This window comes from Microcebus murinus, chromosome 8 (genome assembly GCF_040939455.1).
Source record: "Microcebus murinus isolate Inina chromosome 8, M.murinus_Inina_mat1.0, whole genome shotgun sequence".
NCBI lineage: Eukaryota > Metazoa > Chordata > Mammalia > Primates > Cheirogaleidae > Microcebus > Microcebus murinus.
This window is the reverse complement of record NC_134111.1, coordinates 26,552,676-26,580,287: the sequence shown is the minus strand read 5'-3', so window position 1 is coordinate 26,580,287 and position 27,612 is coordinate 26,552,676. Positions and strand designations below refer to the sequence as shown.

Below are 27,612 nucleotides of genomic sequence, written 5' to 3'. Positions count from 1 at the left end.
CACTGAATTAAAAATGAAGACAATGAATGATGGCAACACAAAGCAAATTAATGAAAATGAGCCAATTTTTTGTGGGCTTTATGAAAAGTTCTGACTTGTGAGAAGTTTAAAGGAAAGGGCTGATTACATCCCTGACCATGGAAGCTGGGTTCATGTCATTCTGGGAGGTCAGCCTCTAGAAAGTTTACAGCTTTGACAGGGAAGGCCCTCCTTTGGCCAGGGAGGCAGGAATGGGTCACCCCCCTGGCCAGTCAAGTTAGCAGCATCACTTCTTGTTGATGAGATGACAGATGTCATAGAACACCTACATTCAAAAGAAAAGGACTCAGGGTTGCTATCTTAGGCTGGCAGTTATAGGCATTCTAGTTTGTAAGTGTTAAGCAAATAGCAATAGTTGGACTTTTAGTTTTGGGGAAGTTTGTTTTAAGAAGTCATACACGTGTTTTACATTACTGACCATTTTGAATGTCTGACTTCTAAGCAGATTTATTTTTCCTTAAATAGCTTAAAAATTATGAAATATATTTTCATATTAATAGCTTGTAGAAACCATGTCACTTTTTTTTAAGTGCTTATATCTTTCTTTTTGGATGTCTTTAAGCACTGAGGCTCTCAAGAGGTAGAATAGTTGAACAGCATTAGCAAGCATTTGAAATGGCTTCTGTATGCAAGTTTATTGTGTTATATCTCTCAGGTGTTGGAGGTGCAGAGGACAGGGGTGATGATGATGTGTGAAGATGGGATGCTAGATTGTTTCATTGGCTGGAAGTCCGTAATCTTGTTATCATCAAAATTTCAAAGACATATGGTAGGTAGGAATGCCAAATGCCACAGTCTTGTAAAGTGAGGAATGAAAATAGACAATTGTTTGGTCCTTGCCAGCCTTAGCAATAGCTGTTTCGGCAGTGATGGCTAAAGAAGACCAAGTTGTGGTCATTTGAACATTGAATGGAAATTGAAGTAAAGACAATGAGCTTATAGTATTTTATGAAGCTTGACAGGGATGGGGGTAAGATTGAAAGAAGTGTGTTATCGATGAAGGAGAAGGAAACAGTGGAGAGAAAAAGATGGAAGATAGGGAAAAGGGGAAAACGGATGGAGCAAGTTCCTAGAAATGGCACAAATGAAGAGGATTTAGTGCATCGGTAGAGGGACTAGTAATGGAAAAGAAGAGGGTCCATCATGAGATAGGAATACAAGTGTTATGAGATAGGAGAATTTGTATATGATAGAGTGGGTTCTTAGTTGCAGGCAACAGCTAGTTTGAGTTGCATACAGTTAGATAATTTAAGCATACAGGGTTCTGTTACATGCAACTTAATTGCCAGAAGTGCCAAGGAACCAAACTTGACTGTTACTAGCTAGGAACAACACAATCCAAAAGAAACACCCCATGATATTATTCTAGTAGAAACTCTGCTGCCACTTGCTACTTTGAACCATGATACCAAGGATCCGTTAGTAGAATATCTACATGGTTGTCTCAGAAGAACAAATGCCTTCACTATAAGATTTGATCTCATTGTAATTGGCAAACACCTTGATTTGCTCACTTCTGTTTTCTAAATATTGACTGGATTTGGTTGAACCTGGTCCACTGTGGAAGGCATGATGCAAGAACATCTGTGAAATGTAGTTTTGTTTTTTTTTTTTTAGCTTTCAAGCCTCTGGAATATAGGAGGTTAGAGTGCATGCCAGAAAAGGGTTGGAGTGCAGGCTGGGTGGTTCTGGCTCTTGGTCATTTATGAGTTGCAGTGAAAATGTTGGCTGGGGCAACAGTCATTTGAAGGTTTGACTAGCCTGGAGGATCTACTTAGAAAATGGCTCACTCGCATGGCTCTTAAGTTGATTCTGCTATTTGGCAGCAGGCCATGTAAACCTCTTCATAGAACTGCTTGAGTGTCCTCACAATGTGGCAGCAGGCAAATGGTTTCTCCCAGAATGAGTGATCCAAGAAAGCAAGGAGGGAGCTGCAATATCTTTTAGGACAGACACCATCACTACCACTGCATTCTGTTGATCACTCAGACCAACCCTGATATGAGGGAAGGCATTGCACAAAAGCATGAATTCCCTGAGGTGTGGACTGTTTGAAAGCTGGCTTCCATGGAAGCTGGCTGCCATGCTTCCCACCTTTGACAGCATAAATTAATGAAATTTGCCTGTAGAAACAAAAAAATGAAATTCTTTTAATTGAATGGAACTTGACAAGAATTTGGATAGAATATGGTTCTTTGTATTAAGGGTACAAAGCATACAGTATCCTGGGCCAGTTTTTAAAGAGTTACAAAAAATGCTGTTCAGTTTCTTGTTCTCAGGCATATCTTCTAAAAGCAGAGCTTGTATCATAAAATCATCATTCAGTCTAGGTGTGTGTCCTTTGAAGTGTGGAGATAATGAGGTAGTGATACTTTGTCTTCCAGAATAGCTATCCAGTTTTCAACTCTGAAATGCACAGGTCTGGCTAGCTGTCCCTACCCAGACAGGTCATTTCCTGGTCTCAATTCTGTAAGACCCTGACTGACTCCGAGAATGGGAGTGAAGATCTCTGTGATGTACGAGATAGATGTAGGCCATTCTTTCATGCATTGGTCACATCATCTTGTTTATTTCTTTCATATCATGTATCACAAATTGAAATGATATTGCTAATATACTTGTTTGTCTCCTTGCTTCCTTCCCCTGCTCCCCAGAATTAAGCTCCAGCATGGCAGGGCTTTGTTCGTCTTGTTCACTGCTGAATTCTCAGCACCGAGCGCAATGCCTGGTAGATGTTCAGTAGGTAAATGTCTAAATAGATTATTTTTTGAGAGAATATACTACATGATCATTATTTGAAACAGGCTATCTCAAAAGGTAATTTTTCCCTCCTACTTGATTTCTGTCTTTTCAGCCTTTCTCTTATCTTTTTTTTTTTTTTTTTTTTTTGTGACACCCAGCTCAGGATGTTCTCTGTGACTGTGAATGCTTTCCCATCTCGTTCACAGTTGGTGCCTGGAAGGTTCTCCAGCCTGGTTTCTTTCTGATATAGGTTATTCTGATTCTATGATTACTGCTTAAAATAATTCTTTTAAAGCATATGTTTGTCTAATCCTATAATTTCATGGTATATAAGCTGTTTGGTAGCCCTATTGCTTTGGTAATACCTCCTTTTTTGCTTGTCATATATGGTCCTTTTTGGATGAGTTACTATGTTAGGTCTGACCCCGTCAGAATTGATATACCTAAGGATCCTGACTTTAATACATATAGAACAGGAAAAGTCACAGCATCCACCCTTGGGTATATGGATATAACATCTTAGCTATCTTCAAGACTGTGCATGGCTTGCAGGGATCAGGAGCTGTATGAGTTAAGTTACAGTTTAAACCTGATGTATTGCTCTCCCAGAAAATAGTGTTCTTAAGATATTTACCCCAGACCCACAAATGTCTGTGTTTCCCTGGGGTGGAAACCCTAAACCTAGACTGAATATCCATATGTATTCCGACCTGCCTCTGAGATTTTAGATAATCCTCAGTAGAAGGTCTTGACAGTTTTTTGGATTATGGACCTTTTTGCAAAACTGACAAACTATTGACCTTCTTCCCAGGGAGATATCCATTTATATAAAAATATAAATTTTACTATATCATTCAGGAGTGCACAGACTCCTGAAGGGCATCCATCAAGCAGGGTTAAGTACCTCCAATCTGCATTATTATATGATTTGGGGGTTATAATTGATTTGAGGAATCCCTGGAAAGACTGAAAAAGCTCTTATTAATTAAGAATAACCTTAGAATCATTCAGAACATTTCCGATCTTGCACACTCTTCTCCCACCTTAGAATGTCCATGAACCAGACTAGATCATCCAAATCAGCTCTTGTCTGGGTTAGGATTCAGAATTCAGGTTGGGCTTACTTTGAAGGTAACAACTTAACTATGTCCGTTGTGATCTCACAGGTACCTCTGCATTAGCCAGATTGGAAGTATGTAAAGAGACATCCCTATATCTGGATCATCAGGTAAGCAGATGGGATTCATTTTTACATCTCCATCAATTTAGTCCTTGGGCTGTATGTGGGCATTTCTTATCATGTACTGTTTACTGCAATGTGGGTCAGTAAGATGATTGATGTTTCTAGAGAGAAGGAAGCAGCCTTTCTGAAATTTTTCCAGATTATTTCCTTGTTGCTTGAAGTTAGATTTCTTCTTTTAAATTTTATCTGATTATTATTTCATATAGTCACACTTCTATAATAGATAAAAATTCTCCACTCCTCTTTTTATGTATATACTTTGGAGAGTTGTGGACAGCTCTCATATTGTTCCTTGGTTGTCAGCCAAGTTATAGACATTTAACTCCTTTAATCTTTCTTTGTAATTGAGTTAGCTTGGCTGCTTTTTCCAGATTTTCCCCCTATTTCATCTGCACCATTAATAAACAGAAAAAAACAGCCTATTGCCTGGCTTCTTCTACACTTTCATTCTTTTTGCTTTCTGGTTTTGCCTCATGTTCCTTGTTGAACTAAAGCCAGCCAGACATCATTCTCTGGACCACTTTGGCAATACATGAATGCCTCGCCTACAACCATCAGTGTCCCATGTGGTAATAGCATCAGCAGTATATCATAGAGAAAAAGGAAAATGTAAAAGGAGAACAGTGAGCAGCAAAATAATACATTCTTTAATTACATGGCAGACTTACCCTTGCCACCCAAAGTAAATCATTCTACCTGAACCCTTTAACACAGCTTTTGTCATCCTAAAGTGTTGCACAGGGGTGCAAATTTGAATAATAAGAGAAGTGTATATATTGTTTGAAGTTTGACCACTGTTCTCACTCAGTTTCTTCCCCGTGTTCTCACTCCCACCACCTTTCCCAGCACTGATCGTGACTTGTTATCAGATTCTGTGGCCGTGAACAAAACTGGGCAGGGGATCATTTTGTCGGAAATTAGATAGGCTCAGGTGGTAAATGCTCCATGCCTCCATGTGTAGCATCTGAGGCAAGTGCTTTTAGTTCTTGCTATTTGTGAAACAGCCATTGGTCTTCTTTTAACAGCTGATTCAATGGAGAAATGCAGGAGGAAGGGACTGTAGACCTTTGGTGCTATTTATCAACACTGTATTAGTTGCATAACTTTTTCTCGCTCTGATTGGCAGGGAGAAGCATACTGCTTCTAGAGGATGCTGAGCTTAGTGTAAACTATGCCAGCATGGGATCAGAGCTTGTCACAGTTCATTCTTTCTTTTCATTTGGTTCGTAGAAAATGGACCTCTACCTCTACTTATCGTGTGCATTAGAGAGAAAAAGGTCATACCTCTAGGAGCTAATGGCTTATTGGTGTTTTTAGTCACCAGATTCAGATAGTATATTTAGTTGAAGGTTGCAGCAGCACATACTTGGCTTTCTCATTTGTGGTAGCTTCATTTTTAGTACAGAATTGAATAGGATAGAAGAGACGGTTTTCCTGTTTGTGTCTGTGGCAGCTTTCTAGACGATGTGTGGTTTAATCCTTTAAACATTTTTGATCACTTATCACCTCTTTCCCTGTGAGGGCATAAAATATTCATATTCTAATGTTATAATATTTTCATCAGATTATTTAATTTTGGAGAAATCAAGGTCATAATGACAGCTAACACAGTTATCTCTGAATAGTGACCTAAAATTTGTAATACTTATATTCTTTTTTTTTTTTTTTTGGCCAGATTTTATGGTCTGCCTTCATAGTATCGGATTTTAAATAAGATTATGTGATTGTGAATCATGTATTTCTTGATTTCTGGCATCTGAAACAGGTAACTATATGACTTGGACCCCTAAAATCTGATTTTTTAAAAATGTTAATCCCTCACATGGCTTGAAAACTGTGACAATATTGTACTCAGTGTTAGTTTTGTTAGGCAGTTGATGCATTCTTCAGCATAACTTTTGTTTCTTGGGTCTTTTCAAGACCTGTCAAAGAAAACAAAATGCTAACCTGACTTTAAAGGGGCAAAAAAATTCCACCCCCCCCACTATATTATTCTTTGTTCTCTATGTGCATCAGAGTGACAATCCCACACTGTCTCAATTGAGGGAGTCTAGCACAAAAATGAAAAACAGCCTGGCACTGTTATAGGCTTGCAGCCAAAATGTTTTGTATAGCTTGGTTCTGGCAGTGGTTTTTGTAAGGCAGAGGGTCTACCCTTACAGCATCACTGAGGAAGGAAGGCAGCCTTAGTCTTTCCTACTTATACCGTTTATTTTCGCTCTTGTCTTCCTCATTCCTTCACGCAGGCCACCATTGTGAAAAAAATTTTTTTTTTTCTGAAATAGAAATAAATATCATTCTCTTAAGAACTTCCACATTTAGTAAATGGCTTTGTTCCTTGTAGATGCTGGTGCTAAATTTGCCTTTTCCAGCTCTCTTAAAGATTTCCTTTGCAGTTGCATTTTTGCCACACTTTGCAAAAAACCCTTCTGAATATTGCTAACTTTGGTCATGTTGACATAGTATTTTTGATTGGTTGGAATCTTGTCTGCTTCACAGCTTATTATTTGAATGGAAACTTTTGAGTAGTATGTGCTTATATTATATGGATTTTTATGCCAAGATATCTCTTGTTGAGACCAAAAAGTCTGCCATTGTTTTCTATTTTTGTCTAAAACTCAGGGTCAGTTCGTATCTTTTATAAATTGAACACTCATTTTTAGAATGTCTGATAAGTGTTGGTAGATAAACCAGTGAACTTCCATTAAAATAAAGAATGTGCACTTAAAATTTTTTCTTTTGAAATCCAAATGCAAGGTAAAACACGGAAGTGTTTTTAGGTTTCCCAATTCTCAATAAATTACAGTTAGTGACCTACTATTAGAAAGAGGGTGAAAACATGGCATACGTGTTTTTATGTTTCCCAGTTCTCACTAAACTATAGTTAGTGACCTACTGTTAGAAAGAGTATGAAAATGTGGCATATGAGTTTTAAATGGAGATGATTTGAGCAGAAGACTAGATTTTCACTTGGAGCAAGTGAAATTTTGTAGAATGTTCCTCAAAATATATATGTGTTTTCTGTTATATTAAGCAAAAACAAATGATTTACTTTCAAGTAATCTATTTTAAAACTTAGTGTTCTGTAATCAAGATAAAAATAGTTAAATAGGCAGAATATGTTGTTTTTAGGAATGGATTGATATTATTTTGACTTACTTTTATTTTAAAAATTGTCAATGATTTTTGGCAATAAGAAAATTACTTTGGGAGTAAAAATTCATGTATTTTTGTAACAGTATAACAAATGTAGCTGAAAAGAAAGTAAACAGTGGTTCGTGTTAGAATTATTAATGTGAAACATTTTTATATGCCATATATACTGGGATATGTATCTGTTATGGATATATTGAAATGAGTGATTAAACAGTTGTTTTTGTCCAGAGGTTTATTTTTAATTGAGAAAATGCTTTAATATCATTAAAATTATTTGTAAAACAGAGGTATGTCAGAAGTATGCATTAAATAAACTCACCTGTTATTTTCTCTCATGCAAGACAGGTTCAGCAACATATTGGCTCATTACTTCAGCAAAACAAATACTCAAATTGTTTTGTATGTATAATGCATATGCAATAAATATTACAGTTCCCCATTTCCCCCCATGCTGTCTTTTTAAACTTGTCTATAAGTGGCCTTTTTTTTTGCAGAGTTGCTAAAGTGAATCTGGGTGGGATGCCTGTTAAGTTTTATTAATTAAATCTGTAGGTCAACATTTTAAGCTTCTGAATTCTGGCAGTTTTGAGAAGGATGCCAGTGAAACTTATTTTCTCTTGGTATAGTTAAGTTCATGATTGTCTGTCTTGAATCCCCTGTGCCAAGTTCTGATAATATTAGAATTGGTGAGTAAAGATAACACAGACAAAAACCTCTTTCATTCTGTCTGTTCACGTATATTGAATAATGTTTATTGCATGTTAAGTACTATTCATTGACTTTGAATAAATTTTTCTGCAATGGTATAACTTTTATTTGTATTTAAGCCCTTTATTTTTTGTGTGGAAGGAATGTATCTTTAAGTGACTTAGCAAATGCAACATGAATTGTCCTATTTGTTTATTCTGAGTACACACACAGTCATAGGAAAAATATATTTAAAAACTATAATGTTTGAACAATTTTTTGGTAAGTGCTATTGGGTTTTTCATTTTTGTAGGCAATAAATTATACAGTTTTAATTCAGAATACATAGTAAAGCTATTATATCTTTATAGTTTGATATTATATAGTTTTCAGGAATTATGATATAGTAACTTAATCATTATATTTGTAGTAACATGGAGAACAAATTTATAAAGAGATAAAAATTGGATAAATGCTGTTTATTATTTGAATTAGGATTTTATTATATGTACCAAGTTTATACTTATAACTAGTATTTTATTTCATTTGATTATCAATATAGCTTTCAAACAAAACTCTTGGATAGATGATTTGAATATCTTGTTTGATATCAAATATTAGTAACATAATAACAATAGTGATTTCTAAGTTTATTTGGTCAAAAATATGAGTAATTTTCCCTTAAGCATATGGTACATATGCTTTTTAGTGTCAAAATTCAATAGAGTGTTGCCTGAAAGAGTACATGTTAATTCACTTTGATATGCTTCCTCCTAATTTTTGATACATTTTAATTTCCCACACCCGCTGACATATTACATTATCATTCTGTAGAATAATTTTACTAGTATTTCATATGTTTTCAGTGGCATCTCACACTGCTCACTTTTTATCTATAGTACCATATGAGTTCCCCTTTTTTCAGGTTTACACTGCATATTTTAAGCTGCTGGTAGTGTAAGTAGATTGCAAGGTAAAATGACATTTAGCTTTTTGAGCTAGTCTTGTTTTTTAGCATGAGAACAGGTTTTTTTTTTCTCCTGTCCTAAATCTTCTCATATTTCCCATTAAAACAATCTTACTAACATTGAACAAAGAAATTCAGGAATTTGGCTACAGCAGCAATTGAAATGCATCAAAAAGTGCCTACTACAATACAATTTTTATTAATGAATGATCTACATTGGTTCCAGCTGTGTCCATGTGATTAGGCCTTCACCAGGCAACAATGGGTATTTCCCTATTGCTTTTATTTGATTTCCAAGAATGTGTCATCTGTTACATCAGCCCCTGCCAATATGCCCCTGTAAAAGTGTTTTTTTTTCCCTTTCTAAATTTCTGAAGCATAAGTTGAATACCCACACATATCCCTGCCGAAATATTGTTTCTATTGAATAGTGGCCTAGGTTAGTATGCCTGGTGTTGCATACCAAAATCTTGAGATATAAATTAAAATAAATATTTATTAAATTTATCAGTAAATTTTCAGAAGTGTGGCTGCCTGGTAATGCTAAAGATAAGACTATTTTAGCTTTTACTTTCCATCTTAATATTTTATTACAGTGGTATAATGTGTTATAGAGGTGGACAAGCTTGCAGATTGAAATGGGGATCGTCCAGATTGTTCCCTTCCCTGGACCATATGGTATAGTTCTAAAAGCCTTTTGTACGCTGTCTGTTCAGTTTATTGTAAACTCAATCTTCAGTGCACCTAAAAAGATAACCAAATAAAAGTGAGCCTAAGAAAAAGGACTTCATATCATGTAAGGACCCCAGATATATTTGTTTTAAAGGACATAACTGCAGATAAAATTGAAGTTGAGATGATATTATAGATAAGGGAGACTTGTCATTCCCTGAATATTTCTTTGAGATCATATGGATTGTTGTAGATTGTCTTTGAATATTGGTTTTAAAATGAAAGCATTTATGTTCTCTGGCTATACTTATTATTCTTATTTATCCCATTCTTGCAGTCTCAGGAAGAAGAAAATGTAGCTTTTATCTCTTTTACAGAGGAAGCCTCTACCTATGAACAATGCTAAGGAATGTAAATTACCTGTTTATGAATATGTAGGGTTTTTTTGGCTGATTTCAGTGAGAATTTAGGGCTAGATAATTTTTAGTAATTTTAGTCTTTTTTTTAAGTCATTACCTATATTCAGAGATAGCTGAAAAATTTCTAATTATTTTTCCTTTTCCTTTACACCCGCAACCTATTATGTTTCTATAATTCTATTTTAGGAAAATAGGATAAGAGATTGCTTATCTCATATGCTGAGATACTTTAGTAGAAGCTGGAATGAATGATTTCTCCTGACTCTCACTCTCCTTCTCTCCAAAGTAAGCTACCGTTAGAGAAGAGCATTAGACATTACCCACTGGTTTTTGGCACAAAAGATTTGAAGTTGAAATTCTACCAAATGGGGAAAGAAAAGGAGAGCCTGTAAAGAACATGATTCCTTACTCTGTCATTACCCTGAACCACTGAAAGGGTAACTGAGAGGAACTCAAATGTTATTGGAATGTGTAATTTTCCTTTGAATGGCCACAGTGAAATATATTTGAACAAAAAAGGCAGAAAAAGTATATGTGGTATATGGAGTTGATGGTGATTGAAATTAATGAATCTTTGCAGCATTTTATAATAGAGATTATCCCAAGAAAACTACACATTTAAAATTTGTCAAGGGACATGTCCATAAAAAATGAATCTTGCCTCAGGGAGATTATTAGAGATAGTTGGAATATCACCATACTATAATAATGCTAGTGGTAAATTGGACACAAAATAGTTGATGGGGTATGTATTTTTCAAGTTTATAAAATTCTCAAAAACAAAATCACTGATTTCAAGTATGCGTATGTGGGTCTTCCCTACTTCAAAAATATTGTTGTCTTATTATATTTCATTAATTCCGAAGCTACTTTCTGAAGTGCTCACAAAATTGAAAAATATAGTTTATACTTTTATATGTTAGATCCCTCATTTCCTCTCTCTCCATTTTCTCTCTTTTTCTCCCTAAACTTCAGCTATTTACTTATATGTATATTATATATATATATATATACATATATATGAATGGTATATATACTACACTATAGAAAAATGTAATCTTTTTTTTTTTTCGAAAAATGTTATCTTATACATTTGGGGGTTTGATTGTTCCAGTTAAGAAAAGAAAGAAAAATCTTATAATGACTATGCAACAAATGGATTTCTATGGAGGAATTTGGCCATGTTTATTAAAGTAATCCAGGTTACAAAAAATTGTAGATAATTTGTTGAAAGGCAAATTCAGATTGTTATTATTTCTTCTAGCTAAGAAGGACTGAATTAGAGCTTAACTCAAGAAAGGAGGAGCCATATATAGTCTAACTTAAATATTTCCTCTTTTAATGGGTAAAATTGTCTCTGCCTCTAAGTAGTAGAAAATCTTACTGATAATGACTTAAATGAGTAAGGGCTTTATTTGCTTATGTCATAAGAAGTCTGAAGGCAGTTAATTCACAGGTAACTGATGCCATCAAGAATCCAGGTAACATCTTGCTTCTCCACCGTCCTTAGTACATAACTCATGCCTCTTATTTTGCTGATTACTTTTGCACCTCTAGCAATTGTGCTTACTTACAAGCAAGAAGAAAAACAAAGGGAGAACTCAGAAGCTTTCTTCTCATCGGTACTTTCTCATTTTCCTTAGAAAGGGATGCCGTTTCACAGGGACTTCCACCTACTTCATTGGCCAAAAGCGTGTAACATAACTACCTCTAGAATGAAGTAAAAAGTATTTGAGCTTTTCAGCCTGTATGTTGGAGGAAAGCAGGGAAGATGGGAATTGGAATAAGTGTCGAGTGAGCCATCCTAAAGTTATCTGCTGTACTTCCTCAGTTCCTTTGTATAGTTATTAATAGTTGTTTGGATCTTTGAACTCTCTGGGTACTTGGTTTATATAGTAACTTGACTGTTGGTTCTCTTTTGAACACCCAGTGAGCATGTGTTGGTATTGCAAAGTTATGTTTCTGTGTGTGAGGACAGGAACTATAATTGGGTCATCTTGGTGTCATTAATACTTAGCACAGTGCCTAGATGTTGACCCTCAATAATCACTTCTTTAATGAATGACTATTAAGAAATATATTTATTATTATTGGTATAAATAATTTACAAATTTAAAGAGTACAGTAATATTTTTAATTTGCAAGGGATTGTGGACTAAATTTTATAGAATTGTTATTGCTTAGGAGACATCAATATAATGATGTTAAAGTTCTTTTCAATAAAAGGTATTCAGTTACAAGGGTTATAGGAAAATCCTCAAAATGGTTTAGTACCAGTGTTTGTTGGGAGCAAGTTATTCCATGAGTAAATAAGAAATATGACTTCTTGGCCGGGCGCGGTGGCTCACGCCTGTAATACTAGCACTCTGGGAGCCCGAGGTGGGCAGATTGCTCCAGGTCAGCAGTTCAAAACCAGCCTGAGCAAGAGTGAGACAACATCTCTACTATAAATAGAAAGAAATTAATCGGCAAACTAATATATACAGAAAAAATTAGCTGGGCATGGTGGCACATGCCTGTAGTCCCAGCTACTCGGGAGGCTGAGGCAGGAGGATTGCGTGAGCCCAGGAGTTTGAGGCTGCTGTGAGCTAGGCTGACCCCATGGCACTCACTCTAGCCTGGGCAACAGAGCGAGACTCTGTCTCAAAATAAAATAAAAAAGAAATATGACTTCTTTTTAACTCTACGCATAGACTATTATAGAAACAAAGATATTTTGTAGCACTTATATACCAAGATCTCAGTTTTTGAAGAAACAGGCAATTTGAATATATTTATTCATAAGGCAAACTAGTCATTTGATAATTTATATTATTGATATTGATTTACAAGAAGGAATTATGGGATCCTTGGAATCCTCATATGCCTAAGGGCATACTAAATCAGATTATATCTTAGGTGGTACTTTAGGGGTGTGTGTGTGTGTGTGTATATATATATATATATGTATAAATTCCTAGAGTAGCAGCTTCATATTTTTCAATACACGTGTAAATGATTATATACGATAGAATTTCATGTTGAAAAGAAACGTTAAGAGGTCATCTTTACATCTGTTTGTTTTGCCCTCTACTGCTTAGAAGAAAGCAGGCTGCTTCATTCAAAATCTGCAGAAGAAATGGCTCAGAATGTAACTTGGTAGTGTGAATCAGTGCCTTACAACTCCTCTGATGTCTAACTTAAATTGTCTTTGTCGTATTTCCATTCAATTTCTGTTATTTTGACCTCAGAGGACAAAGTGAACAACTATCCACTATCTCCCATACGACATCCCCTATATAACATCATTTTAATAAATTCCTCCCTTTTCATTCATGATGGCAGGGCTGTTGGTACCTTAATTACTAAAACAAACTGTGCATGGATAGAACTTATTTCAAAGCAGGAAATGTATTCAAGTATCTGGAACTCAAATTTTCTATCTGAGCAGTTTATAGTCACTAAGAATAAAGGAAGCCCTTTTAACATTCAAATGCAGTCCTGGGAGAAGAGTTCCTACATAATCACAATATAGGCAAGATAGTTTCCTAGACTTGAACTTGGAATTGGGTATTGGTAGTCACGTTTGACCCTTAAGCACACTTTTGGAAGTAATAAAGGCCAATACTTTGCACTTAAAAATATTTCATGTAGAATTTCGGCCCTTTCTCACTTTTGCATTCTTGATGATTAATATAGTATCTGGTTCATAGTAGGCACTTAGTAAATATTCGTTAAATGAGTTTAGTTTAGTATGAGTTTAGTATCCCTTGGCTATGCTTCCTAATGTGGGTAGATTTATGCTTTGCATTTCCCCATGTCTCTTTAATTTTATTTTATGTAGCCCAGCAAGCACTCATATTTTGTTTTGCTGTCTTTTTCTTCCTATTCCATGATATCTACAATGATTTAGGATTTATTTGAATAGCCGAAGACCTTAGTAAGGCCTGAACAATTCACTTTGTGATGATGCTGTAATTTTCAATTTAGGCATACCTCTGGTTTTTTTCCCCTCATAAAATGAGGACTTAATTCTAGCTTATTGATGAGTATTCAGAATACATTAATTTAATACCTGTTGTGTCAAGGCACTTTCCTGGGTTATGAGTAGATACAAATATGAATCTTACATAAACTTTGTTGCAAGGAATTGAAATCTTGTTGGTGAGACACACATGTATACTGTACAACTGTGGTGTAAGAGGGGTTTTGGTAACTACTCTAACTGGGGTAAAAGCAAGGTTTAGGGTACTACAGAGAAAGGCGTAATTACTTCCTACTGGATGAATACAGGTGAGTGATGGAGGCTTCATGGCTGGGATGAAATTCGAATGGAGTCTTGAAGTATATGTAGGAATTTGATAGGTCATGAAAACAAAAGGATTCAGGAAGAAGAAACAGCAGGAGCAATGCTTGCAGGTGGGAAGGTGTATGGAATGTTTGAAAAAATGGCAAGGAGTCTGTTGTGATTAGGGTATGGTATGTCTGTGGGAGTGACAGGTTTTGAGGCTAGAATGGAGCTTGGAACCAAATTGTAAGGGGTCTTGTTTCTTGTCTAATTTTTTCCTTATTCCATAGAAAAATTGTAGGTTTTTCAATAGGTAACTAACATTGAGATATCTGTGAGGTTCAGAGGAAGGCAGAAGACAGATTAAATGTACCCGCAGGTAGGGATATCAGTTAGAAGGCTGATGCACACAGTTTAGGTTGAAGATGATGAGGGAGGCTGAAGGCAGAAAGTCTTGGAAGAAGGGCCTGATTACTGAGGCCTGGGGTGGGTCAGATAAACACCCTGTGGCCTGTTGATTTGCTTAGAGGTGTGCAGTAGTGTCATGGCTCCCAATAGAGGAAGCTTTCCAACTTTGAGGCTTCCTTCTACTTACATCATTTTGGTAGGCTATGGAATATGCCTCCCTTCCCTGCACCTGAAGGATCAAGTATTTTAGCCTGAATTCTAGCAGGAAGCAAAAGGAGAATTTGAATAGTTGTTGTGTGGGCCAAAAGTATCTGCCATATTTCCTCAACTCGCTGTATTTTCTGGGTTCTTGGTCCATCTTCTTGAGGTAGAACTAGCTATTGGTCTTCTCTGAGAACCCAGCTCAAATGTTTCACATTTATCACTCTGTGTTGTAATTATATTAAGCCCTGAGGCCAGAGACTATATCTGGATCATCTTAGTATCACAAAACACTTAGTGTAATTTTTAGAATGTAATCATTCAATAAATGCTTCTTGAATAAAGCAAGTTTGTTTATGCTTTGTGGTGGCCGAGATCTTTCTACTCTCTGTACATGTGAAGCGTATTCCATCTTAGAGTTTTTCTGTGTCTGCTCTTGGATGGCTGTAGATCCAGATCTATGAGGCCCCACTCCCAGCCCCTTTGGATTTCTGCTTAGATGTCATCTCATCATCAGCAAGGTGTTCTCTGACAACTCTGTGTAAGATATCCTCCTCACCCCAACCCTCAGTAGCCCCCATCCTCTATTACTTTGTGTTGTTTTTCCCTACAGGTGCCTCCATCTGACACACATTTACCTGATGATTGTTTTTACTCTAATTAGAAAAGAAATGGCTTATGATAAGAGTTTCATTTGCTTTGTTGCCTAATTTTTCTCCAAGCACCTGGAACAGTGATGGGCAGGCACATAGTAGGCAGAATAAGTATTTGCTGAGTGAATGGATGGTAAACATCAGGCTGCAATGATATGAAACATTCAAGGCAGGTTTGTTGATAAGTTTCTGCAAGCTGTGGTATTGTTGTTATAACTTTCATGATATCAAATCATTAATATTGCTCTCAGAAAATAAAAGCAAATTCTATTTTCTATAGATTGTGGCTGTGAAATCTAATTATGGATTAGTATTTGTTTTAAAAATATTTGAATGCTAAGCATATCCAGTCAGAAAACACTTTTATTATCCATGCCAGCTTAATTTTTAAGGCAGTGAAATGGAAGACTGTCATTTCAGTAAGCAACTTATTTTCATTTGTGGGAATGGAATATTTTGAATATTCTAATTGATTTTTGAAGATGGTTTTACAAGAAAATAATCCTTGTTTCTGTATATTGTACATTTGCCTTTAGGATGGAAGGAAACTAGAAACAGGCATGGAAGTTATTTGCTTAGAAAGATGTAAGCTGTAGCTGAATTGATTTTTGACAAATGTGTGAGGACAGGGGTCAGTCAGTCTCAATGTAAAAAGGAAATTTTGGGATACTGAATACATTAAAGAAGACTTATTTTAAAAAGTCATTTTCTGTGTATATTTAAAGATTGCAAAGAGATTCTAGACTGTCATTAGCTGAGGCCTATTTTTTATTGTACTTTATGGCAAATTTGCTTGGTTATTTTTCCAGAAATCTTAAGTCTATAATTTGGTAGTAAAAAAGTTGGTTATCAAATCAATATTATTATATGGCTTTTAGTGTTGTAAGAATTCCCTTTTGGAAACCCATAAAAGCTCATTTTTTCTCACTATAAACTTTATCTGTCAGTTTTCTAGAAGGTCAGAGTACTAATGTTGGAGGTGATCTGCTCTGGGACAAGGAGTCAACAAAGGGGTAATAAAGTTTAAAAATGCCACATGGCACTTTCCTAAGGTTAGGATTTCTGTTTCCATATCAAGTTAGTGCTCATTTGAAAATATGAGAAGTTATATATTGATAGGTATATTCTTAGTGCCCCTTTAAATAGATGAAATGGTTGCCTCTAATTTTTGCATCTGGATATTTCATATTTTTATTAGCATTTTTGTGTTTTCTGGAAATTACTTCTTAATTATCTATATACTTTTAGTGGGAGATTGTTTCCTTGCTAGATTTGTAAGTTAGGTTTTTCAGAAGAGATGGTTTTATAAATGAAGTATGATAAAATGGCTGCTTTGGAAAACAATTCAAGGAACAGAGTTATTTTTTATCACTTAAAAACGAAACATGTTGTTTAGATTGTAAAAATTGTTAGAGTTGGAGGTTCTGTTTAAAAATATTTCTCTACTAAGTTTGAGTTGCCATTGGTTAATATTTATATAATATCCATCCCCATATTGCATGTATATAAATATAGGAAAAATCTGGGTAGTTATGAGAGGTCTTTTAAAATTGCAAGTCTCTATCTCTATTAGTTCAATATCCAATCTGTCCCTTTCTCTTTTGTTAACATGTGTAACACATGTGGATGATTATGCAATAACATTTTCCAGCTTTCTTAATACAAGACACTTTAGCAATTAGTGTGAAACTAGAAGGTCTTTTCAATTTTACTCACCTTAATTAAATATTTCCCCTTATTTCAAGACCCATACCTAATTACTTAAAGCACAAATTAATTTTGACATTTTACTTGAACTTTAAAACTTTGAGTTTGCACTATACTTCCTTGTGTTCCTATTCAAAACTATAACTACCAAAATAGTATTTTAGTTTCTAACATGCTCTGTCAAGGTACAGCTTAAAATTACTTATGTATAAATACAGATCTTGATCTGTTTACAATTATTTAATAATGCAAGTATATTTTTAAATTAAGTAAGAATTACTTTTATTTCGTGCATTAGACAAGCAGTATTTGCAAAACCAAATTATGATATTTGTGAATCACTATAGAGCCATTAGTTTTAACCCTTGCTGATTAGTTTTTTTAATGTTTCTTTATAGCAATAGCAGTTAGAATAATTTGAAAACCACTTGCAAGCTCCTGGAGAGGAAGAAGCTTTTGGTAATAGGGAACTAGTTTGTTATTTCAAACAATTTGGTCTCCTTCCCAAGTTAAGAAAAAAGTTGTCATTTCTTTAAATTGAAGTTAAAGCATATTCAATGAAAATAACTTGAAGAATAAAATGAAGTACAAAGAGGAAAACAAAATCACTCATCTTTCTACTGCAAATGATTATTTATGTCTACCTGTGTGCATATGGTCTTTCTCTTGTATTTACAAATTCATTTCATCATATATTTTTATATATTCATTTCATGCAATCATGTAACAATAGTATAAACATTTTCCCATGCCAATAAATATTCTGTATGATTTTTGATCATTAATAATTTACTCATAAGAGATCACTTTTGGTTGGATATTTTGATGGTAAACTTCAATACAGATTCTTAATAGGGTTAATCCTTGGAAGAGTATTGTCGAGTCAAAAGATATACGTAGTTTTCAAGTTTTTTGTATTATGATCAAATGCAATAGAACATTTTAATATTTTAAAACAAAGCTAACTATATGCATTAGTGTTGTAGGTAGCAACCTTTAGTCTGCATTTTCAAGACTTGAGAAAGGTCCTTTTAATTCACAATCTATTCTTTGCATCTACTTTGCAGATGGTTGAAATTTGGCCATCACCTGTTGCCTCCTTGTAACATATAAGTACTCTTGGGAGAGGTAACACATTGTACTCTGGAAGGCATTTACTCTGAAAAATGTGAAGTTATTTATGTGATATTTTCAATTTAACCCTTGCAAGTAAAGTTTGGAAACAATGTAGGTACATTTAGCAAGAAGAATGAGTAGAGGATAATAGAATACTTCAATTCTATTAAGATGAATTGAGTAACTATTATAGACAATATAGAATATTATAATATGTACTTAGTTTTAGTAGTTTAAAACATAAATTCTCTCTAAAATGATTCAGGCTGTTTGTTAACTGTGAATGCTAATTAATCTAGTAGAGAGACTTATGGTCCCAGATATGGTGCGTATATATGCTGAATAGAGATGCAAGGGGGAATTAATTAACTCCTAAGCAACTTTACTCTATTTGAACACACTGTTCGCAAAGTGTGAAATTACTTTTTTAAGAGATGACGAGCATGCAGAGTGCAGCTTTGGATAGTTTGCAGTGTTGTAGGGTCTTTGCTTCATTAGACAAAATATTTATATCATTGGAATGTCTCCTTGGAAAACCAGTTGATAAAGAGATAATAGTGACAGACAAGGCCACTAAATAGATAAAAGTCATAATGTTTATTCCAATCAGGAAACTTTGAGATATTGCTACTTTCATTCAGTGAAAATGCATGTCAGATGATATGGGAAAGTCTGTGCTTCCTCTGTAGAAACTTTGGAGAATAGTAGACCTTCTAGAAATTATACACAGTTATTTGTGTACACCTTTCCTTTATTCAACAGTTTCAGCCCTAGACATCTTCAAGATTTAAAAATCTTAGTCTATTATTAACAGACTGACTCTTTTTCCTGTAATAGTGGATAGCTAATAATATGCCTCTTGTGATATTTAAAAATAGTGATACAGCTCTCATTACCACATCTATTAGTCCCAGATTTACTCAGCCCTGGTCTAAACTGGGTTTCTGAGCTTTTTTTAAATTTAGCACTTAAGATCTTTAGACTCTATCCGGTTTTTCTGGTGTCGCCTTCTGAAACTATCAGCAAATGTCTTAGACTATTGGCAAATCGTAAGATTATTGAAAAATATAGGTAGAAAAGAGCTGGTATAATAAATAAAGAGAAGACAATATACTTTTAACTAATTCTACTTCTACTAAATTTCTAAATTCATGTAGAACTTTGGAGATGAGAGAAGTATCATTAAATATTTTCATTGACACAGAATTAAAACATGGTTTATTGATTTGGATGTTGAAGGACAGGTTTTAATACTGGCATCACCTCATACTTCCTAACATCATGTAAAAAATCTGTGATTATAAGGTGATTTTCACTGATATAAAATGAATATTAAAAACACTAAATATGTCTAACAATGATACATTTAAGAATATCTATTTCTAGCCCATTAGTCCTCTATGGAAATTTTGCTTTCTTTTTCTAAGTGTTTACTTGATATTCTTTTGCCTCAGAGAGCTGCTAGGATTTTGCATTTTTTAAAAATTACTTTCCCTACTGATAAATCAGATTGAGTTGTGAGATCATGTCTTTTTCATTTTTCATTGGAAGTGAATAAATCCAGAACTTTGTACTCAGTGGCATTTATTTCAACTCATCAAGGGAATGCCACCCATGTTTGCTTGAGTTGCTGTACTTCAAATAGGACGTTGAGAATGTTTGTGTGTTAGAGTAACACTGCTATTTCTGTTTCAAAATTAACTGAAAATGTGATATGTGCCTCCTGCTTAGAGAGAGAAACTTCTCAACAACTTTTTATTTAGTTAATGTGGATTAAGTTCTTAAAAGATGTTGGAGTGAGACTCACTAGCGCCAGTATAGTTAAGGATCTGTTAGTCATCTTATTTTAAACTCATTTGGTGTGTATATTTATAATTACCCTTCACAAACTGAGTCTGAATTAAATTTTGGCATAGAAGGCAATGTAGGGTAGCAAGATAATGCTTCTGTCCAGTAAACAAATGCCAGTCTTAATGATTAAGGTTCTTGATTATCCTTGGGTTAAATGTTCTTGTAGAGTCTAGTCAGGTTGGGGAAGATGATTTCCTATGGCTTGGAATGTGGTTTCTAAACCCCTCATAAGGACTTTTGGCAGAACTTTTTTTCCTCAGACTGAATTGTAGCATCTTAAATAGAGTTAGAAGCCACCTGTTGTATTTATTGGTGATAGAACCTGTGTATCAAGTTCTATCTATGAGAATAAATAATAGTGACAGTAAGAAGTGATTATTTGTAGTTTAAAATAATAAAGGTTTTAGGTGAATTAGGAAACAGTTGTCCAAGCCATTGCTAAAGGGTTTTATGATTCATTGACTCAACACATCTATGGAACACTTTCTGTTTGATGAGTGCTGAGGATACAGTGGTAAGCAAGCAGACCTTGGCAGTGTCCCTGTGGAACTCAATATCCAGTGGGGGACATAGACATTAAAAATAATCACTGATAAAAATATATCCTGCATGTGATGGTAATTACAAAGAAGTCCTACAGATTATTTTGTTAAGAGGGACCTGGACTTTGTTTGATGGTGACAGTAGTAAATCATGAGCTAGACTGAACATAGCTATGTGGCTAACTTCTTCACCTCCTGCTCTAAACTTTTCTTGACATTTAAAGCTTGGATATTATTTTCCCCCCAATTCTAGTCCTTAAGACCTGTTGTTCTATCAAAACAGTGACTGTCCAGAGCTGGGGAGTGAAGGATAAGGGTTGTGGCTTCAGAGGAGTGATGATTAGGTAGGACTCTGGAAGGGATCACAAGACATTACAACAAACAATTTGAGTGATTTATTATCCTAACTATATTATATTCAGTTTTATGTGACTTATACCATTGTTGTCTTGGATTTACAAACTAATAGGGGGTATTATTAAATATTACATGTGATTAATATATTTATTATTTTATAGTGATATTTGTATTCTATTTGCATGTAAAACATACCACAACTTAAATCATTTATATATTAATAATTACAAAACATTTATATTTAATCCTAAAACAACAAAGACTAGAAAATGGAGGCATCTTTTATAATACTTATGTTGTGTCATGTGCTTGCAGTGATGTATAATGGGATGAGTCCTTGCTCTGTCACTTACTCTGTGTTGCTGATATTCTTTATTGTAAAAGAAAAGTGGTTGAACAATGGTGTCAGTATTTCTTCCACCTATGATCCTGTGACACACCTTGCCTTCTCTCATTGGGCAGTCATATCTGCATGGGTCAGATAGCCTAATTTTCTCCCACTCAGTTGGTTTACAGCCTATTTCAAGAAGGTACAAGGCTTGGAGAAATGCCATCTTGAGAAAGCAAATACATTATTCATCTTGTCAAACTTTTAAAAAATGAATAATTATTGGCAGAAAGTATTTAAAAATGCCTTTTTTCTTCCCCATTAAATAAAAGCCTAATTAGTAAATGTGGAATGAGCTCTCCAGATTGATGGTGAGGGAATTGGCTTCTCATCTTACTTCTACTTCTCGATTAAACTATGATAATAGATCAAACGGCTTAAAAAAACTGCAGGTGATTTTCAAAATTCATGGATCTCACAGATCTTCTCTTAGGCCAAGAAACTTGCTTTGGCCTAGAATCCAATTGCTTATGCTATTTCTCCCATTTCTTTAGTCATTGCTACTTCTGTTGTATCAGTAGGTTAAAATAAACACATGTCTACATGAAAAAGATATTTATTTTCCCCATATATTCTGATTTCTGTGTACAATAAAAAATATTAAATATTTGAGAGAGAACATAATCAAATTTGTTCAGATATACGTGCTGCTTGATTCAGTTAAGACTTCAGGAATAATGCAAAATCATTAACAGCAAGTACAGTGCTGCCTGACACTTGTTTGCTCAGAACTTGTGTTAGATGAAAGCCATGTTACTTTAAAGGCAGAAGAAAGCAACTTCCTGTGTCCCCCCGATTCTCAGTTCAGCTCCACAAAAACCTAGTGACATCCACCATGTGCCAAATCCTGAGATACCCCTCAGGAAAATAATAGCATGATCCCATCCTCCAGATTTTCATAGCTGCAGAGAAAAGTAGGACATGGCAGTGAGGTGAAACAAGTATTATAAAGATACTGTACAGAGTAGAAAGGAAGTCATGTTTAAGAGAAGTTCAGGGAAAGACTTTGTAGAAATGGTGATTCATGAACAGATATTTTAACAAAAGTTCATAGGTGAATGAAGAGAAGGCTGATGGAAGAGATATAAACGTGTGAAGTCAGAGGAGTCTAAAACAGCCATGTGAGTGGGGGTTCTTGGTATTGCCACAGCGTGGAAGGGAAGAGGGATTGAAGTGGGAGAAGGCCACATGTGGCAGTAGTGAAGAGAAAGGAAGGGGCCCAGCAGTGAGTCTTAACTGCCACGTGTAGGGCCTTGGATTTTATCCTTAGGTGATTGAAGGTTTTTGAGCATGTCACTTCATGACCGGATTTCCATTTTGGAAAGATTTTTTTGTGATTATTTTATGGAGCATGGTGGGGTGAGTGCAAGATTGTATGGTAGGATGGAGACCCAGTTAAAAGGGTAATGCAGTAGTTTACATGAGTGATGAGATGATTTTCTGGCTTTCAACTTTGTATTGACTCATAAATATGCTGCCACATTAAAAAAATGTCAGCAAATTAAAAATATTTTTAGTATTCAGTAGAAAATAATTTGTTGCTATTTTTATAGTTTGAAGTTATTCATGAAATTAATAGCACTGAAAATTGAAAGTAGATTGGTATTTTGTTTGTCAGTGAAATTAAACCACTAAACTTATCACAAACACAAAACATCTTATAATTTTGCTATATAATGTGGATTATATAACTTCACAAAAATGTAAACTGTAACTATAACTTCACAAAAATGTAAATTAAGGAATTTTTAATCTATACACATGTAGTTATTTGTGAAAATTATGCATATTTCAAAATAAGTGAATGATGTCATAGGCCTGGTACATGGTAAATACTTGGTAACTATTAATATTTCTTGAATTTGCATTTGATACTTGAGAGTAATAATCGAGACTTTGTATTAATTCAAGTCCTAGAATATGTGACTGATAGTATTAAGCAGAATGTTAAATTCCAAATCAAGAAAGAATGAAAATATTTGCCAGGGAAAATTAAAAAGTCACATATACATATAAGATTGTAGCTTTACAGAGAACAGGTACTTAAAAGATCATTGCAACTAGTAGAATTGGAAAAGCACATTTGAAAATAGCTTTGAATTGTCTCACAGACAGTATCGCATCTAAAGTTTTTTACAAAATCTTGGTTTTGATACAAGAATCCTCAGCTCTCAGTCACCACAATAGGAAACAGAAGTCACAGATGAAGAAATTAGAACATCTATAGCATTTTGAGGTGTATAAAATATAGATTAGTACATTTTTTTCAATTTGAACATGAGATTTTTTTAAAATGTTGCTATTTAAGTACATATAGTAGTATCCAAGTTGTCATAAATGTTAGGTTGTATGTCCCATAACCAAATAATGAAGTAATGATCAGTTTTCATAAGGTGTTATCTGCAGTTCGAACTAATCCTCAGGAAACAGATTCATTCCTTATTTACTATGAGCCACGGTTTCTTTAATTTTATGTAGAATATTGGCAGTGCATAGAGTTTTAGGATTGGCATTTGATGCCAGATTATATTTTAGTCTTTAGAGATTATCTTGAGGTTTTAGGGGTTAGGATGAATTTGCTATGCCTGATTTTTTATAGAAGGATTTTTAAAAAATAACTTTCAGTAGAATCTATTTCTCTGTCGTTTATTTTATTTTATTTTTTTTTTAAATCATAAGATAGTTGACTGTAGTGTATTACTTTGAGGAAAGTTTTTTGACAAAATGTATTTTTACTTCATCCTCACCTTTAATAGGTTCTGTTAGGGGAATCTCTGGTGACACGTTTCAAAGCAGAGACCTTTTCATGCTTATTTTTTACTATTTAATGAGATTTCAGGTATATTTTAACAACTGGGCTTTCCATGATGAATCATTAAAATAAGTGAGTGGGCTGGAAGGTAATACTAACTTTTCTCAGTACTGCCCTATTTTACTCTGCTGGTTATTGGTTGCTTTTTAAATAGAACCTGGGTGTATTAGTGGGTGGAGGTGCAGAAGAGAACGGGGAGAAAGGGTCAGTAAGAAAATACCAGGTAAACTTCTGGTGACCTATTGAGAAATTCTCAAAAATTTACTTTCTCCAACTTAAGCCATTTACTGCTTAAGCTCACTATTTTTTGCTTTAACAAGCTTAAGTTTGCAAATATTGTATTTTGGTAATTAGAAAATATATTTTCAACAATTGATTGAAGTTTTAAGGCATCAAGCCATGTGTGGATTAGCCTGTGGAATCAATTTCTCATGTGTGTGGGATTAAAACCGTTAAAAGCATCATCACTGAAACTATACCTTCCTACAACTAATAACAGTAAGGTGTCTGTGGAATATATTAATACAACAATTCCTCTGATTTAAAATTATTACTGGGTGTTTGGCTGGAAAATTATTTGAATATTGTAGGTACCTGAACTGACATCATATATGGAGGGCTAATCATGGGTTTCTAATGCGACTAAGGTTTATTTTTTAAAAAAATTGACATGATGTATTTAAACTTAGCACATCTTTTTCAGTAAATCAATGACATATTACAAATTTTTTATATCTTTACTATTAAGAAAAACTTCAACTACCACAGCAGTTGTAACTGCTAGAAGAGGTAGACAAAAATGTAGTTCACCTTGAAAATGATCATGGCTCAGGGAATAAAGAAATTGGGTCAAGCCTAAAATAAATGCAGGTACAATAGCAATAAGTTTTAATAAAAATTTAAAAATATTCACTGCATTGGTTTCAGGCTACTTTTGTTCTCTGTGATTTTATTAATGCATTATTAGTTTTTAATTGAGATGACGCTAATGGCACTTTCTCACTTTGGTCAAAATGTTTGTATGAAATACTATTGTGATTTTTTACTTTGTAGCCTCTTTTAATTACAAATATAAATTTTTGGAAAGGCAGATAATTCTTAAATAGATCATTTTGACCTCTGATGATCTTAAATAGAATTTGAAATGATATAAAATTTCTATGTCACAGCTATCATTTTGACTCATTTTATATTGCCAAATTTAATGTTTAACATTTAACCATGTACCATTAAATCATATTATTGATAATGAGCCAAACTTTCATAAAGCTTTAATATCATAGTAGATTCTCATTTATCTCATGTCACTGGGGAATGAAAGGTGCTGAAGAAGTGAGTTTTTCTTTAACCAAAGCTTACTTGTTTAATCAGAAAAACTTAAAATTGATAAAAATTGATCTGAAATATTTTATATGCTTTTTTAAGGAGCAAGAATGAAATGGCCATTTACTCTTTTTCTTTTCTTTCTTTTTAAGAGATAGGGTCTCACTCTGTTACCCAGGCTGGAGTGAAATGGCTCACAGTCATAGCTCACTTGCAGTCTGGAAGTCCTGGGCTCAAGTGATTCACTGGCCTCAGCCTCCCGAGTAGCTGGGACTACAGGCATGTGCCACCACACCTAGGTAATTTTTTTAAAAATTTCTATAGCGACAGGGTCTTGCCATGTTGCCCAGGTTAGTCTCAAACTCCTGGCCTCAAGTGATCCCCTCATCTCAGCTTCCCAAAGTGCTGGTATTAAAGGTGTTAGTCGCTGTGCCTGGACTGCTCTTAATGTCATATCGTATCATTTTGAGTCTCATTCAGAAAGGACATCGGCTTTCTGTTTGGTATTTATTACCCAATATATGTTTTTTGTTGTTTCTTCCTTTAAAAATACCACACCCTTGATTCTGATATGCTTACTCAATTTAAATGTTTGAGGGTTTAAGTTCTCTGGTGGTACTTGTGACAATGCTTTAACAGATTCGTGAACTCAGGCACCTACATAAGACATTTGGCTCTTCGCCATCTTTAGGCAGACACCTGACCACAGCCTTCTGCCCTAAAGGAGACCCTGTCCTAGCTTCGGAATTAGCAAATGTTGAGGCCCTGTTAATTACTGCTTCCAAGCACTTATTCCTTACTAGCCATTGCTAGTGGTGCAAAAATGTCTGTATTCACTCTGTGTGCTTTTGAGCATCTGACCAGGGTGAGCATCTGCAGTTTTCTCTGATTATAGCTAAAATGAGCAAATAGTGTACTCCCTTTATATTTTAGCAAATTCCATCATAACAGCAAAGTAGGTTTTTTTTTCAACCTCATGCTTATTTGTTTCAAGCAGTGTTTTCTAAAACAAAACTCAAGCACAGAGAGAGTATTTGAACCATTCTTTAATGTGCTGTAATGACATTTGGTTTGAATCTTATATTTAAAATTAGCTTCCCTCCTTTTGCTTACATCTAATGGGAATCATCTTTCTTCCAGGTCGTGCTTCCAGAAGACTCAGGGAAGATTACATTTTCTTCTTGCCATAAAAGTCGCAATAGAAGTAAGTGGGGAACTGCCAGGATGTGTCTGTCTCCACAAAACAAGCAGAACAAATTTCCATGAATCAAAGCCACTAAGTATAGTTTTCAGAGATGGTAGGACATAGTTACTCTCCCTAGAAAAATACCCAAAATGTAGACACACCCATTGGCCACCAGAAAAATGCTCAAGTAAACGCTAGTTCAAACCTGTACATTTCACTCTTCTTACAGAGCTATTAAAGGGGTGGAAATCTACTATAGCTATAATCTTTTTTTCCCCTTTTCTATTTTTCAACCTCCCACATGCGTGGTGTTCAGTTCTGCTTGCTGAGTGTTTGGAATCTCTAGCAGCACCTACATATACTGCCTCCACTGTGGCTGATGGTTTGCAGATAACTCGTGATTCAGACCCATATGAAACATCTGTAAAATATATGACATGATACATACTTTAGATTAATCATGCAAAAGGGCAGAGTAATGAAGAATCAGAAAGCAATTTTTTTTTTCTAATATTGATGTTGCTTTCTTTGAGGTTTGATGAGTGAAATATTCTTTAGAATGGTTTATGTCACATTTCATTACTTGGAGAAATATCTCACATCATTTTTATAAGAGCCCTTTTGTTTGTTTACCTTTTTGGGAGACAAGAGTCTCACTCTGTTGTCCAGACTAGAGTGCAGTGGCTTCACTATAACTTATTGCAACCTCAAACTCCTGGGTTCAAGCGATCTTCCTGCCTCAGCCTCCCAAGTAGCTGGGACTAGAGGCCCTTACCACTACCCCTGCAAATTGTTCTATTTTATGTACAGACAGGGTGTTGATATCATGCTCAGACTGTTCTCAAACTCCTGGCCTAAAGGAATCCTCCTGCCTCA

General features: G+C 34.8%; 1 protein-coding gene across 1 annotated transcript in view; it reads left to right on the top strand.

The window, feature by feature from the left end:
* Window positions 1–27,612, top strand: part of QTMAN (queuosine-tRNA mannosyltransferase) — a 361,975-nt gene that overhangs the window by 95,121 nt on the left and 239,242 nt on the right. The window contains 2 exon segments of the mRNA XM_012744761.3: window positions 3,948–4,009; window positions 26,691–26,754. The gene's annotated coding sequence lies outside the window, so the exon portion shown is untranslated.